At 44.6% G+C, this 17,674-nt stretch overlaps 1 long non-coding RNA gene across 1 annotated transcript in view; it reads left to right on the forward strand.

Annotated features, from left to right (window-relative positions):
- The window catches only part of LOC309344073, a 30,743-nt gene that overhangs the window by 1,824 nt on the left and 11,245 nt on the right, over window positions 1–17,674 (forward strand). The gene's annotated exons all lie outside the window — the stretch shown is intronic.

Below are 17,674 nucleotides of genomic sequence, written 5' to 3' on the forward strand. Positions count from 1 at the left end.
TTTGACCCCACTGCAGCAGTCTCCCCAAATGATGCAATGTGTTAAACACCACCTCCTTATTTGTTTATATGGGAGAAATTCAAAATGGTGTTCTTGGAGAAAGCTTTGCTTTAGGACAGGAGTGGGGTAACAAATGCAGCCCTCCTTGCCTTTCTGTCTGGCCCTTGGACCTCTCCCCAGGCCATACCCCTTTGTGGATCTGCTTCACAGCCCAAGCATATTTATAATAATAAATATAATATTTTACTTATACCCCGCCCATCTGGCTGGGTTTCCCCAGCCACTCTGGGCAGCTTTCAACAGAATAATAAATACAATAATCTATTAAACATTAAAAGCTTCCCTAAAGAGGGCTGCCTTCAGATGTCTTCTAAAAGTCTAGTAGTTGTTTTTCTCTCTGACATCTGGTGGGAGGGTGTTCCACAGGGCGGGTGCCACTACCGACAAGGCCCTCTGCCTGGTTCCCTGTAACTTGGCTTCTTGCAGTGAGGGAACCGCTAGAAGGCCCTCAGCGCTGGACCTCAGTGTCCGGGCAGAACGATGGGGGTGGAGACGCTCCTTCAGGTATCCTGGACCCAGGCCGTTTACATGGAGGCTGTTTGCATGGATGGACTGTGTCCTTGAGCTCCAGCAATAGCACTTGCTTGCCTACAATGGACTACAGAGAGTGGAGTCTGCTATGCATGGAAAATAGCCTATTGTAAAAACGGAACATTTACATATATTGCAGTGCCCCTGGACACACCTGGCACTTGCCTGTGGCCCTCCAAAGGTTGCACAGAAGGTCCTTGAGGTGTAAAAGGTTCCCGGCTCCTCGTGTAGGAGCTAAACCTGCCCCGTATCTGGTGCCCACCTTGTGTGGAGCGAGAGCCAGTTTCACGCCTCTCCCTGAACTTCCCACAACACAAAGCTGAATTCCAGGTTATATCCTGTGTATTTAGAACTTGATGAGGCTCACGGCGAACTTGAATCATTCTCCATCTTGTGCAGCCATTCATCTACATATCCCTGGACAGGGATTTATGTCTTTGTGTTGTGGAACAGATATTTGTATGCAGTGCTGTTTTTATATTTAAAAAGTTGCCAGAATACACCGCAAACCTTCCCCCTATTTTTTTACAATAGCAATGGGGCCCACCTGAGAGGTGCTGGAATTGAGCTTTTTTTTCTGGCTGGAAAAAAAAGCCCTCTTTGTATGTATTTGCTTTTACATTACATGTTTTCTTCCACCTCCTCAAAGATTGCAAACAGCAACCATTCTAAATCCATACGCCATATCACACCCTCCAATATTTCTTCGATGAAAATAGGGACGTCCCATTCCATAATGATAATTTTGCTATTTATACACCACACATCTTATTGGGTTGCCCCAGCCACTCTGGGCAGCTTCCAACATATATAAAAAAGCATGATAAAACTTTAAACATTTAAGAAACTTCCCTATACAGGACTGCCTTCAGATGGCTTGGGGGTTAGATACTGTAACTCCATATGGTCCAACATTTCTCCAGTGAAAATAGGGACATCCTAAGAAAAAGCATTCCAGGATCATATAAAAAACCGGGACAGGTTCCCTAAATCAGGGACATCCCTAGAAAATAGACACACCTGGAGAGTCTGCAATATGCAAAACGTATATAGTCATAACATAGTGATACTGTTCCCTATATAAAATCCCTGTGTACGAAAACAACCTACTATATCAATTGCCCACTCAATTATGCAATACATTAGATACAGATTAATTTTAAGGCAAATTAATAAGTAACATAGAACAATAAACCAATTGATGCTGTCCCCCGTTCTGTTCCATATGCTCAAACGTCTTCTAACGAGCAGCTGAGCGTTTATTGAGCCCTGAACTTTGCTACTCTAGCATCAAATGAACATGCTCAACTTCTCCACAAATTCACATTGTCTTCTCTCTCTGTTTCTGATCAAATTAGTTAGTTGGACCAAATTTCCTTTAACCAACTGTCCATAAACAGACAAGAGAGTTAGGATTTTTCCAGTTTTGGCACACAATCATTTTATACTGTGGTCAATGAATAGATCACCATCTCTTTAATGATGGCGTCGGCGTTGTAGGGCACCCTGAAATTTCATGGTATGGCAGCACAAAAATACTTGTATGAATAAACAAACAACATTGAGCCCTACATTCAGAGCAAATTGTGGTTTGTGTACAATTGAAGCCGTATGTATATACATATATTTTTAAATCAGCCACGTGTGTCCAACCCCCCAGCCCCGGCCGCCCTCATCCCCTTAGCCAACTTGTTCTAAATACCTGTCAGGTTCTTCCCTGACAGCTACAGATCTCTCTTCACTGATGTTGAATCTTCTCGCGTTCGCTGCTTAAGTCTGCTATACACTAGTGTAAAGGGGGGAAAGGCCCAGGCTATTCATAGATTCTTATAGATTCAGGAATGATGTGCATACTAAACAAGCTTCCCTATTGCTCCTTGTAGTCGCTCCTAAGTGCAGCTGTTTTAGCTTCTTTTGAACTCCTAGTTGTTCTAGGAAGCCATTAAGCTACATGAAGATGTACTTGGGTTGCCAGCTCTGGAGCACGAAGAGGAAGACAAGATGGCCTCCAGCACTTTGTTTATAAGAACGCTTTCCTTCCAGCAATCTGTGTCAGCGCCAGGTAGAAGGATGGTGTCATTTCTGTCCTTAAGGCACCGATCAAGTAATGCTGTAAACACAAATCCTCCCATTTTGTACATTCCACTTACTCTTGAATCAGGCATCTTTCAAGTTGGGGCAGTCGCTGCTGTAGAGAAAAAAAGATTCAGCAGGACATGTAAGCAGGCACATTTAAAAGCAAAACAAGTGCACAAGCAGCTGTGAGTCCTCTGAACTGTTTGTTTTTTATTTTATTTTTAAAAAACTCCACCTTTCAGGGCTTAAACCTGACATTTTCTGAACTGATATACTTCTTTGTTAAACCTAGGGCTCAGCTACATTAGCCAAAAAACAGTGTTTTGAATGCGTTATAAACATGCAACACCAGATGGCGATGGAGAGCAAAAAAATGATTCTAAACTATTTTACATAGAGGTTTATTTCCCCCTTTTGTTAAAACAATTTAATTTCTGACTTATTCATAGTGGAATTTTTCCTATGTGTTGATCCACCCCTAGTTGTTTGTGGGAGAGACAGGATGAATGCTTTCCTTTGCAAAAATAAAAATAAAAAATTATTCACATACACACAGAGAGAGAAATTACTGTATTTTTTACTCTATAAGACGCAATTTCCCCCTTTCCCTTTTTCCTGCAGCAATCCCTTTTGCTGTTCTGGCTACAGGGATAGCCGTGCAAATCCTCTTCAACAACATTTGATTCAGAATTTTTTTCCCTTGTTTTCCTCCTCTAAAAACTAGGCACGTCTTATGGTCGGGTGCATCTTATAGAGCGAAAGATACATTCGTTTAACGGGAAAAGTATCCGTTGTGCCCCTACCTCGTCCTGCAGGATTTGCATGAGTAGAGCAAGTCTCATACAGCCACAGCAAGTCTGGATCTAACCATATTTCTGTTATTATTATAATAGCACCCCCCACCCCGCCTTCACATTGCCTCCCCATAGCTGGGTAAGGGAAGTGCCAGGTTTGGGGAAGGATGTGTGAGGGCTCTGGCAGGGTCCTAGAGGCCTCCCGCCTCCTTCCCTAAGCCAGACAAGCGCTAACTAGGCTTTGAGAAGGAGGCAGGAGGACTGTAGGATCCTGTTAGAGCCCTCATGCCTTCTTACCAAAGCCCAGAGCTTACTAGATCTTTTGGAAGGAGGTAGGAAAGTGTCTGTACAGGGGAAGTAGTCATGCTGTGATAAACCCCACCTCTTCCGAGGGCCAGACAGAGAGGTCTAGAAGATCACATGTAGTCCACAGGGCCAAGTTGCTCCACTCCAGAGGAAGGCCAAGATTTCCAAAGGTGCATTTTATCCTATCAGTGCTGCAGTGGGGAGACTGAACCAGCTGAGTGTCTTCCTGCAGAAAGGAACCAAAGCTGGAACGTCTGCCGAGGAGAGCAACCAAGATGATCATGGGTCTGGAAACCAAGCCTTATGAGGAACGGTTGAAGGAGCTGGGCATGTTTAGCCTGGGAAAGAGGAGACTGAGAGGAGATATGATAGCCATCTTCAAAGATCTCAAGGGGTGTCACATGGAGGAGGGAGCATACAGTGGTACCTCGGGTTAAGTACTTAATTCATTCCGGAGGTCTGTACTTAACCTGAAACTGTTCTTAACCTGAAGCACCACTTTAGCTAATGGGGCCTCCCGCTGCCGCCGCGCCGCTGGAGCACGATTTCTGTTCTCATCCTGAAGCAAAGTTCTTAACCTGAAGCACTATTTCTGGGTTAGCGGAGTCTGTAAGCTGAAGCGTATGTAACCTGAAGCGTATGTAACCTGAGGTACCACTGTACTTGTTTTCTCCTGTTCTGGAGGGTAGGACTCGAACCAATGGATTCAAGTTGCAAGAAAGCTTTCTGGGAGTAAGAGCTGTTCAACAGTGGGACAGTCTCCTTCGGGAGGTTGTGGAGTCCCCTTCCTTGGAGGTTTTCAAGCAGAGGTTGGATGGCCATCTGCCATGGATGCTTGAGTTGATATTCCTGCAATGCAGGGGGTTGGACTAGACAACCCTTGGTGTCTCTTCCAACTCTACGATTCTATGATGCTCTGTCTGCCCCCGATGCGCCAGACGCTGGATTCCATGCAGGATCTTGTGAAACATGCACCACCTTAACTGAGGGAATCTGGGAAGGACTCTATGGAGACAGTCTCCTTTTGCTCTAGCAGGGAAGCAGCGCTGTCAGGGCCAGGCCGCCCATCAAACTGAGAAACGCAAGAGCTGCCAAGCTGGAGCACTCTGTATATTTTATAACAACAACTCTGAAATCCACCGGCCTACAACTGAGCCACATATATCGACCTGTAATGAGGTGAATGGATCAGGGTGAACTGACACCAACCAGAGCCCTCTCTTCCCGGGGTAATACAACAGCGCATTTTTAGGTAACAAGGCTGTCCCTTCCCAGGGGTGCAGTGAACAAAGCGAAGATGGGGAATTAAATTCAGATAAGCTTTCAGAAATGGAGCCAGTTACCCTCTGTCTCCCTCCCTCCCCGCCCTGATTCTTGGCTCCCCAGTCGAGCTTGTTTAGGCTCCTGGACTCTTGCCATTTCGAGTTGACGTTTCCCTTCTAAATGGCATTTCAACATGAATCTCCCTAGGTGTCCACCCTCCTTGCCTGGATTAACTCTTGGGCGCCATATGGTGCAAAAGGCCTGTCACACATTCTCTGAATCAGTTATTTCTCTTTTTTTCCCTTCTCTTTTTAAACTGCCAGACTGCTGACTCCTTTGGCATCGTGCCCTGTGCCTGCGATATGCAGCCTGCAAATAATTGAGAATGAATCTTGCGAGGCTTTTTCATGGCGAAATGTTTCGTTGGTGCCTATTTTCTCCAAATAGTTCATGAAAATGCAAAGATTTTCAATAGTGGCTATTCACATTATTATTATTATTATTATTATTATTATTATTATTATTACAAATAACATTAACAATTTTTCACGAGATTATTGTTGACAATATTGATGATGTTGATGATGATGAACAGTACCAATAATATAACACCGATCACATATCTAGTCCAGGCAGTTTACAGAACTGCAAATCACATACGAAGAAGAAGAAGAAGAAGAAGAAGAAGAAGAAGAAGAAGAAGAAGAAGAGGAGGAGGAAGGAGAAATGGACTTCCATTTTAACTAACTCTTACCCCCTTTGCAAGTTTCTCTTTTCATTCCATTTTCATTATCACCAAGCTCCTTCAGTCTCTATCCTCAGGCATTTGAGCCTACATAAAGCACACACAAGGTCAAGGTTGATAGATCCACCTGGAATTCCCATTTTTTGAGCAGGGGAGTACCTTTTGGCGCTCCAGATGTTGCTGTACCACAATTCCCATCATCCCCGGCCATCAGCCTTGCTTGCTGGGGCTGATGGGAGTTGTAGTTCAGCATCATCTGCAAGGCCAAATGTCTCCCACAACTGGCTTCGAATCTTCTAACGCTCTGGTTTTGCTCAGAAGCTTCATTTGGCAGAAGATTCCCTTCCACCCTTTCCTGTTCCCTCACAGAAGCACCACAAGCCACGCCACCATAGGAAAGTGCTTGAAAGCAGCGCAGCTAGTAAGCTTCCTAGTGACACCCGCACTTTCTTTCCCTCAAGGAGAGCCAGTGTGGTATAGTGGTTAAGAGTGGTGGACTCGTAATCTGGTGAACTGGGTTCGATTCCCCGCTCCTCCACATGCAGCTGCTGGGTGACCTTGGCCTAGTCACACTTCTCTGAAGTCTCTCAGCCCCACTCACCTCACAGAGTGTTTGTTGTGGGGAAGGAAGGGAAAGGAGAATGTTAGCCGCTTTGAGACTCCTTCGGGTAGTGATAAAGCGGGATATCAAATCCAAACTTCTCTTCTTCATCTCGTGGCATAGCGTGGGTTGCCAGTGTCCGGGGCTGTACAGAGGTGACAAGGAAAGGAAATGGATGGAGTACATACGCACATTCAACTGCCTAATGGCATCTGTGTCACCCATGAGATCACAGCTGCAGAGATAAGTAAAGAAGAGTTGTTCTGTTGTCTGGAGAGGTCACTTCCTGGTTTGCATGGAGAAGCCATTTTCAACGGAGCCCAGCAAGTGAAGCATGCGGCTGTATTGAGGCAGCACCAGATGTTGAAATTTCCCACCCCTAAGAACCGCCCCTGTGCCCCCATCATGCTATGCCACTGATCTCAGGCAACAGTGCTATGCCAATTAGAAAACAGACTTGCTCTCTGCAGCTCCAGAGGGCCAGACCAGAAGAACAAATGGGTGGAAACTGCAAGAAAGCAGTTTTGGGGTAAACGTTAATGAAATCCCATTGCTTGGTAGGGCTGGGCAAAGCTCCTGACTTGAAATGCTGGCGAGCCATTGCTTGTCACTGTAAACAATACTGAGCTGCATGGACCATTGGTCTGACTCAGCAATTCATTACACAATAGACACACTGAGCAAATGCATAGGCTACCAGCAAAAGCAGGGGCACACACACACACACACACACACACACACACACACAGAGAGAGAGAGAGAGAGAGAAATTACTGAAATAATGTGTGTGTGTGTGTGTGTGTATAAGCATTTTCATAGGAAAATTCAGAACTTTGTTAGACTTCCTTATGCTCCACTACACACACTTCCCACATTTTTGGTCCCTGTGCAGGGTGATGAAAGATGACCCCACAGAGCTACAGTTCCCTGCGTAAAACTGTATCCCTCTTCACAGAAACCTCTGGCCAAAACCTCTGTGAGGGGAATAGGAGTCTCCTAACAACTCTCACCACCCTTAAAAACACACACACAAAAACCAGCAACCCCACAGTTCTAGCTATGTGCTCTCGCCCTGAATGGCCTGCATCAAATGATAGGGTTGAATTTCAAGGCCTACAAGGTTCCATCCAGGGATTTTTATCAGCTGGAACTCAATTCCTCTCAGGTGGCACCTCTCAAGTGGACACCATTGCCATTCTAAGAGAACAAGGGAGGTGTTCAAGGTGAGTTCTAGAAAAACAGCACTGGTTCCGTCCAGCTCTATAATGTGGATCATTCCTTCTAGACTTTTGGATGCCTGCACACTTTGTGGGCCGGGCACCAAACTTAGCTCATGTTCAGTTTGGTGACCCAACAGGAACTCAGTAAACTTCCTGTTCTTTCTGGCTGCAAAAACGAGGTGCAGTGGGGCTGGTGATCTGCACCCCACATTTTAGGTCACAAATCTTGGGCTACTGCAAAGAGCAGTCCGTTGAATTGTTAGGTTGTTTAGAGAAGGGCTGCAGATCCTAGCATTCAAAAAGTCCCAGGTTTAATTCCTGGCTTCCCAGGTAGGACTAGGAGAGAAGCCCCATCAGGAGAGCTGCTGCCAACCTGAGCTAAATGGACCAATGGACTCAGAGGCGGGGGGCAGGGCCATGGGGGAGGGACAAGCGTCCCAGGCAGACAAGGCGCGACACCCTTGTGGGGTGGAGCGAGCCGCCAATGGTGGGCTGCTTCCGGGGGGGGGGGAGGGAGCCTTACCGCTTTGCCAGCAGCCTTCCTTCCCTCTTCCTTTTGACAGCTTGGGGGAGGAGTTCAGCCTACACTCGAGTAGGACCCTGGCAGAGACACATGCCTGACTGGCATGTTCTCTTTCTCCTGGTCTTTCGTTCAGGAGCTTCAGGAGCTTTCTTCAGCCTGAACATCACAGTGACCGATGCCAACCAACACAGACACACTTAGGGATCCGCAGAGTTCGTGCATTTCGCGTAACAGACCGCGGCAACTCAGCATTTTGGCTAATCTACTTTATTTACATATAAACACACACAGAGCACTGCAATATGGCTCCCTCTCTCTCTCTAGCATCAGACAGCAAAGAGAAAAAAAGAACGAAGGACAATAGTCCCACTTCACGGAACACAGTAACACAAACATCCTGTCTCCGTCACTTCCCACTCTGTGGAGTCAAAACATACACCGTCATGTGATTGACAACAATCCCATGACTGCAATTACAGAGCAGGAATTCTAACAGCTTCCACCACCCCCGCCCCCCAGAAAGCAGCCTGGAAGCGGGGGGCAACGGCGAGACGCCCACCCATGACTCCCAAGCCTCCCCTGAGCTGTTAAAACAAAGGGGGAAGGGGGGAAGGCCAGCAGCATGGCGGTGCAGCTCCACTCCTTCCTCCAATGGCTCAGGGTAGGCTTGGGAGTTGTGGGGAGACGGTGTGCCAAATGTCACCCCCCTCCGTGATGACACCCAGGGCGAGGTGCCCCCCGCCCCCTTCCTCCTCCCCTGAATGGATTGACTCAGCATTCGGCAGCTTTCTATAGTTCACAACTTTTTCCTGAAGCCCTCCTGGACATTGGAAGCTTACTCAAACTCTGGTTTTCTATCTCGGCAGGGAGTGTGTAGAATATATATATTCTTCTTTCTTAAGGAAGTATATGTGTGGGAAGGAAATTGACAGGTAGCGTTGGTTATGCTGGTAGTTCAGGTGCAACCGTGTAGGCAGGCGGAGGTGTTTTGTTCCCTTCTGATGTGCTCAAATGAAATATTTGTACAATGTGTCTGCACAAAACTTAAGAGTGTTTGGTGCGTTCTGCCGCTAAGGAGAGATGTGACTCTGCTATTAATTCAGTTTTGTGAAATGAAAGTGATAGTGGAGCCCACTGCACGCCGGTGGAACTTCTGAACCGCAACAGTGACAGCAAAAAAGTGTTTTGTGTTTGTTATTTACTACGCGCTAAGGGTATGAAATGTCTTTGCTGTCATTACGCCTTGTGATTTTTTTTGTAGTGAAGTTTTTAAAAAGAGAGAGGGAGAGAGAGAGTCGGTGCCCAATGTGCGTGGAAGAACTTTCAAACAACAATATTTATTATACATGTACGTACTGTATATCTTTGCCGCTTTGCTGTCACCACGGCGTGGTGTGTTCTTGTGGAAATGAAAGGGGACCGGTACCTTGGGTGCCACATTGCCTTGTGCCTCAGCGACACAGCTATTGACTGGGTTGTAACAGGAACCACTCGTTCCACGACGAAGGATCAATCAAACGAAAGCTTTAGCTTAGCCTATTTAACCACGGAGGCTGATATGCAGATATGCACTAATTATCGACGGTTTCTTGCCAAACAACGGACAAGGAAAAAACAATATGAACAGCGAAACCATATCTTTCTTTCTTTCTTGCCCTGCCCTTTCGTACACACTGCATTGTAAAATAAGGCCATCGGATTACTTTGTTACGCATCCCTATCACCTAAAACTCTGTTTCGAAAGGGTATGCTTGCCTGGTGCATTCCCAAGCAAACCTATTTCATTTTAAATATGTTGACTGCACTGTTCTTTATCCATACGATCAATTACTGGGGCCCATCGCCTTCTCCCTTTTAATAAAGGAGGATTCACGACCCATGGGTGTTATATGCCTGCTTGCACACAGGGTGGCAGAGCTTTTAACAAGTAGGCTGTATTTGAATTCAAAAAATGGAAGGTCTTGCTTAAAATCAAATCAAATAGTGATTTCTGGCAAAGCTCATTGCACCACAAGTTGCCCAGGACACCCAGCAAATGAATTAAGGAATTGCCTGTACCAGATGTATCACACCCTAATGCTGATTTGATGTATCGCTACATGCATCTGATCTGCCGAGTTTGTGTTAGGGCATGCATTGTCTTTACACCTGCACCGTATATAATTTGCACTGACAGCGCTATCATAGATGCCATGTATGATATGACAGTGATACCCTGAGTTCCAGGTTTCCCTGTCCTGTGCCTACTTCCCATGCTACAACCAGGTTGTTTGGATGGCAAGGTGTAAAGCCAAGGCAACCGTAATCTTTCTAACCCTTCCCCAAATTTCAGATTAGACGTTGGCTGGTTTTCTGCCCTTTTCTGGATTCCTCTCCCAGTCACCCCCCTGAATTCTGAATGCGCAAGGAAAGACAACTGCGCTGTTCAGTCGCTGAGACATTGTACACACACTTAGTTGGATGTATGTTGCGAAGTTACACACATTCCCCACTAAGAAACAATGGGAATGTTGTAAACAAAAATTGCCCTTTTCCCTTATGGGGTATCCAAGAGCCCGTATAGAGTCCTTACATAAGTTCCCTATTGGTAGGAGAGAATAACAGAGGCCAACCAGAGAATATTGAGAAGCAAAGCAGTTAGTAAGCTTGATCTTTATTGATCTGTTGTAACAGGGTGCTCCCCTCACCCGCAGGAGAGGAGGAGGAACCTGGAAAAATGGCGCACAAGGCCTTATAAAGACTTTTGAAATTGCCACCCTGTAGATCAAGACCACCCCCAGAAACATCATACATACATCACAGAGGGGGTGTAACCTAAGACCACCCCTCAGATACATCATACCTACATCACAGAAAAGGCGGTCTAAACAGAAAGTTGTTTTTCTCCTGTTGTTGTTTATCTCCTGTCTGGCAGGTTACTTGATTGGATTTCCTGGGTAGCCTGGCCAATCTTTTGTAAAGATAAATACTTAGTTCCTGGGCCAGGTCACAGGTTCACACCCTATTCAAACACAGACATACCCTTAAGACAGGATTTGTGAAGGAAAAGACAATGGGGAGGCTTTTCCACTTTGACCTTGCAGAGAAAACATTTGCTCAGTTTAGGAATCAAAATGGCTTCAAGTTGGTCTTCTTGTGCTGATCTATGTATGTGCGGTTATGAACATTACCATATATCTAAGACCTCAAAATTCCTATCACAATATGGGAAATGAGAGCAAAAGCGTATCTGGGGAGAGAGGAACCTACGAAAATCACAGAAACTGGATGTTTTCTCATTGTAGGCATAGCACTGCAATGGGCGAGGTCTCTCTGAGCCTTGGCTCCTGAATTCCACACGTGCCCCTTATGTCTCTGGGTAGGTATAGATGTGGTTAGAGAGTGCATCTAGCTCTCTAGCAACCACAACCAATATCCTATGCTTCTTTAGTTGGGGGGGGGGGACATCATGATAACAGGATGTAATACCGCTGAGGACAGTTTCATGGCTTGACATACCCTGAAGAGTAAACATCCCATGTGACTATGAGTGACCTATTGGCTATAAATGTAGGGTGAGCAAGGCGGGAGCCTCATTTGACTAAGTGGCTAAGCAAATCAGTCTCTTAAGCTTAAGCCAAGAAATAGTATTCTCTATGAAATTAAATAGTGGTACCTCAGGTTGAGTACTTAATTTGTTCCGGAGGTCTGTTCTTAACCTGAAACTCTTCTTAACCTGAAGCACCACTTTAGCTAATTGGGCCTCCTGCTGCTGCTGCGCCACTGGAGCACGATTTCTGTTCTCATCCTGAAGCAAAGTTCTTAACCTGAAGCACTATTTCTGGGTTAGCGGAGTCTATAACCTGAAGCGAATGTAACCTGAAGCGTATGTAACCTGAGGTACCACTGTAACAATATACATATCAAGGCTTTGAGATTAGACCACTGAAGAAGCCCAGAAAACTACATTGGGAGTGTGCTACCTGCAAGCCCCAGTAAAAGGGCCCCATCGGGGGCGAATAGCGGCCACTTTATTATTTGAACTGCCAGGGCGAAACAGGTGCAAAACGCCGGCACCCTGTCTACAACTTCATTAACATCCATCTACAACTTCACTAGCATCTCTCAGTATTGTGAACAACACCGAACTTACCTTTTGTTGGTATCTTCATGAAGTTACGGTACCTAAAAAGATAAAGAAAACAAAAGACTGAGTTAAGCACTTGAAAAATCCATTGAAATCAGACATTATAAGTTTCATCTTAGGCAGGGTAGTTCACAAGTCTCTGTGGCTTTGCAGAAGGTTTTGTATTTTTCTCAGAAGACTGATAAAGAATGTATAGTCATTTAGGTAATTATTGTGTGTATATTAATCGCCAACATGTTGCATAAAAGTAGGGTGAGCAAGGCGGGAGCCTCATTTGACTAAGTGTGAGTGACCTCATGATTCTCACAAGTGCCAGCCAATCTACACTCTGCACAGCCAGATGGGGAAATGATTATTGTAAGGCCATCCAATCAGTCGTCGGCTCAGCCAGATTCTCATCGAAACAGGAAGAGCTGATTGGTCATGGCCTTCATTCATTTTGGATGTCAAAAAAAGTTGTCTGGGGTCCACAATGGGCTCACTGCTCAAGTTACGTCTGTCTGTCTTGGCCCCGATTCTTTAATTGGCCTAATAAATTTTCTTTAAGGAAATATACTTCCTATCCACTCCAGTCTTATTTCAGCTCTGGGCACCATTGAAATGCTAGCCTTTGTTTAAGAACTGTCATACTAAGTCTGCTTTATGTTCAAATGAAGACATTTTGTGGAGCAGTCCTTTTACAGTTTAAGTGGGGACGGCATTGCAGATAGAAACAATATATAATGAGAATTTAGGGAGGCTTTGTTGAACATGGAATTCAGAAAACCAGTGGCCTAACTGCGGAAATCCTTAAACTTGAGAGGACACTCAGTTAACTGAAATAAATATTCCCTGACAATTTTAACACCAACTTGATTGACAGAAGTTCACATTTGAATGTGGTTTTTAATATAAACTAGGATTTGGGGTTTTTTAATAAAAAAAACCCTAACGATGCCTGCAACATTTTAAATGCAAATGTATAGTCAGGAGCCATACTTTGAGCCTATCTGATTTCTTGATCAAGCACCAAGTTTCCAATGTCAATTAATATAAATCAATTACAGCCCCATTCCTACGATATTTTAAACGGAATTGGATTAGGAGAAAAGGCACTTTACAAATTGTGTCCTGCCAGGCAAATCCCTAGTATTTTCAGTGGATCTTATTTCACATCAATTCATGACATGAATGAGGTATAAAAGAAAAAGTCCTTTATTCCTCTAAGTGTCAGAGGTTTGAACAGACAGAAAAGGTACTACACAGGCAGAGCGAGGTTATTCCTCATCTTGATTAACTGGCTCTCCGTTATAACACTCCCTCCCATGTTACGGCCTTCTGCTTTCTTCCTTAGCTTCCTTAAAGCTCATTATAATTGTTCTTATTAGAACAGCAGCACCTTACTGCCGAACACGTGTCGCTTCCATAACATTACCGCATCGCAAAAGATGGTAATGAGATCCTGCAGGCATTAAGTATCTATGTGAATGCTAGAATAAGTGAAATGTCTTCCACTGAGCCAAGTTACTTATTTAAACCACTGAAAGTTGGGTTTGGAAGAAGGAATATAAAACATGCTCTCAGTCCCTTGCATTTCCAGAAAGGGTTGGGGGGAAAACCTCTGTCTGAGACCTTGGAGATCTGCTTGTGGTAGTTGTGGACAGTACTGACTTGGGTGAACTGATGATCTGACTCAGAATATGACAGTTTTCTTACAGTGCAATCAAATCATGTGAAATCAGTGCATCTATTGTCTGAACAGAGTAGATGCAAATCTCAACCATTGTGACCTGGGGTTGACACTCAAGGCACTGGTTTATTTCCAATCCATTTGGTAGCAAAACCCAGATCTGTTCTATAGCAAAATGCAGAGCATGACCTGTGATGTGAGTTGGGTGCCTAACGTGGTGGTACCTCGGAAGACGATAGGAATCCGTTCCAGAAGTCCGTTCGACTTCCAAAACGTTCAGAAACCAAGGTGCGGCTTCCGATTGGCTGCAGGAAGCTCCTGCAGCCAATCGGAAGCCGCGTCGGACATTCGGATTCCAAAGAACGTTCGAAAACCGGAACACTCACTTCTGGGTTTGCGGCATTTGGGAGCCAAAACATTTGATTTGGAAGGCATTCGGGATCCGAGGTATGGCTGTGTATTGAGACAGCCCCATAGTTCTCATGACAGCCATGAATTCATGAGATAAGGTGGAACATTATCATAGGGTTCTCCCACACTATACCACAGACTGCCTCTGCCACATCAGGTGGTGAGGTTGTTGAGAAGCAGGGTGGACTAGAACCCAAGATCCTCCCTCTGTCCCTCTGCCCAGTACCAAGCACAGACCATCACACTTGGCTTCCAAAAATATTGGTTTCCTGGCAAGGAGAATGGGGTTCCTATGGAGAGGGCTGCCATCCCCTCCTTTAAGATGGAGAGGACAGCCCTTCAAGGGCCATAGCTCAACGGTAGAGCATCTGCTTTGCATGCAGAAGGTCCCAGGTTCAATCCCCAGCATCTCCAGGTAGGGCAGGGAGAGATCCCCACCTAAAACCCTATACAGTCAGTAGGTAAAAAGGTAAGGTAAAGGGACCCCTGAATGGTTAAATCCAGTCAAATGTGACTATGGGGTTCTGGCGCTCATCTCGCTTTCAGGCCGAGGGAGCTGGCGTTTGTCCACAGACTGCTTTCCAGGTCATGTGGCCAGCATAACTAAACAGCTTCTGGTGCAACGGGACACCGTGACGGAAGCCAGAATGCACGAAAATGCTGTTTACCCTCCCACTGCAGTGGTACCTATTTATCTACTTGCACTGGCATGCTTTCGAACTGCTAGGTTGGCAGGAGCTGGGACAGAGCAACGGGAGCTCACCCCGTTGCAGGGATTCGAACCGCCGACCTTCTGATCGGCAAGCCCAAGAGGCTCAGAGGTTTAGACCATAGCACTACCTTACTGCCAGTCAGTGTAGACAATACTAAGCTAGATCTACTGACTCAGTATAAGGCAACTTCCTATGTTCCTCTGATAGCCCATCAAATAAATAAATAAAAAACACAGGAATTTGTAAAGTAGGACGCATGGCCGCCATCACCAGCTAGGGAAGAAGTATGTCTATCTTTAGTAGGGCTGGAGATATCCAAGGGAATGCATTTCCTTAAAACTGGAATATGACTTCCAAGACAAATCCCCGCAGATAGTGACTTCAAATTGCTAGAAGTAAATCTGAGCTATCCATGAGAGCCCCATCTAGTGAGACACACTCCTTATTCAAATGCTAATATAAAAGGATGCTTGCCAGAAGGTGGGCTACCAATCCTAGGTAGCATTCTGAGGGGGGAGCTGGTCTCTCTTCAAGCCTTGCTTCCTCCCCATTCCTTGGTATGTGAGCCAGCCATTCCAGATTGGCTGGACCATTTCCTTTTAATAGCACCAGAAGTACTACAACAAAGCAGCAAGACAAATGAAAACTAAATATGAAACAATAAAAGTAGCTTACATTGTGGTACTTGCTGAAAAACACACTTTACATCCTCAAGTACTCAAGGGGGTAAACTTAATGAGCACAAAATATTCATCCCTAATAAGAACATACTGTCATAATCACCTTCTACACGTGATAAATAGATTACTGGGGAGTTGCGGGCCTTCCTCCCCACCCCACCCCCCTTCTTATTAAGCTAATGCTTTAGCCACAAGATAATTTAGTCAATTCTCTAAAAGCAAATCACAGGCTTTCAAGACCCAATGGAGGGGATGTTTTGAATCTTGGTTTAAAACCAATTTTATCCAAATAAACTCTCCCCATTTTTTTTGCAAAGCTGCCACCAACAATTTTGTTGTTCGTTATAATCAGGCTCCCAGTTGGCTAACTTCTTATGGAAAGAGTCTTCCTCTCTCATTTGAAGAAAAATTTATCATCTGCGAGCAAAGGCAGAAAACGTGTGAATGTCTAAAGCTTATGCAAATTAAGAGGCTATGCACACTGCTCCTAAAAATAGTAAATAATTATAGCATTTCTTCACCATCTTATAATTATAGGCCCCCTGTCATCTCTCCTTGTTCTCTATAAGGTCACAGTAGTATTATACAAAATTTACAGTACATTACAAATAAAAAAAAGCCCTGCAATAATTAGCAACTCCGTATCTTCAGCACCAGTGATGAATGTTCACAGTGCATGTAAAAATAATAATAATAAAAACCCAAACATTATTTACTTTATGTGGACAATGTGCACTTTTAAATTTAATCATCTGCTCAAGCTATCCAGTGGGCCATATTCTCTCACTATTATAATGCAATTTGCCAAGTCCGCAGTGCACCCCTGGGCTGAATTCATCCTTAATGAAAAGACAAGGAATCACATCTCTCTCCTCACTCACACCAGTGATGTATACCTTAAGCATATTCCTTTAAACTCCATCATTCTCGCTAGGCTCGTTGAATGATAACGTCAAAGAAATCAGAGGGAAGGACAGGGCACGGTTTCAAACTTTATAACAGACGTTTGTGCTTCGTATTCGAAAGATTTCGGTCATAAGGTAACGGCAAAGTTGAGAGATTCTATTTTAATGGACACCGGTTTTCAGTTTTCCTTGCATTTTGCGCAAAAGGTGGGAGGAAGGGTGAGGAGCCAGCTTTCCTAATAACGTACGTTCCTACTGAAAGCCACACTCTTGAAGCTGAGAGGGCTGAGTTTACATGTCAGCCAGAGGAAGAGCGAACATGGCATTCCATCAATACATGTTTTACTGAAATCTGCATGCATCGATAACCTTCAAAAATAATCTGCGCTTTAAAGAGAAATGTATACTTTCAGTCAGGGATGCTGTCCCACGGGACTCAGCTGACTCCCCTGAAGAAACTGTCTGGCCCAAAGAGGGTCAAGCCATTTTTAATCAATGTGCTGTAAAAGAAAAAAGAAGTCTGCTTATAATTTCATTTTTAAGGAAAAGCATCACTGGGGACCTGTGAATGCTAACTTGTCCATTTTTGTTTTACACTGTGCTGTTTTTAGCATTTGGATTTTATTGAGATATTATGGCTTTCATTGTTAAAACAAAAAAAATTTCAAAATTACACACACACTTTGGACGGGGAAAAACCTATTTATAAAAGGTGGGATATAAACACATAAATATATGCAAACAAATAGCTCCTCCATGGGCATTCTGGAGAGTCAAAGGCGTGTCACAAATTTTCCATTGAGGGGAATTTTTCAGAAGCAATTTCATTCCTCAGACCCTTCAGAACGCTTACCTCGTATGGTTTGAGGTGCAATTCCCTCCATAGCCTTCCAACCCACTAAAGCCCTTACTTCCAAGTGACTGTCAATTTATCACAGAGTTTGAAAAGGAGGTCTGATTCAGTGATAGGTAAGAAAAGGCCAACTTATGGCCACATCTGACCTATGAGGTGGTTTAGTTCAGGCTCAAGACATTTTGCTGCCTGAGATGG

Source organism: Podarcis erhardii (assembly GCF_964252035.2).
Source record: "Podarcis erhardii genome assembly, chromosome: 6".
Classification (NCBI taxonomy): Eukaryota; Metazoa; Chordata; class Lepidosauria; order Squamata; family Lacertidae; genus Podarcis; species Podarcis erhardii.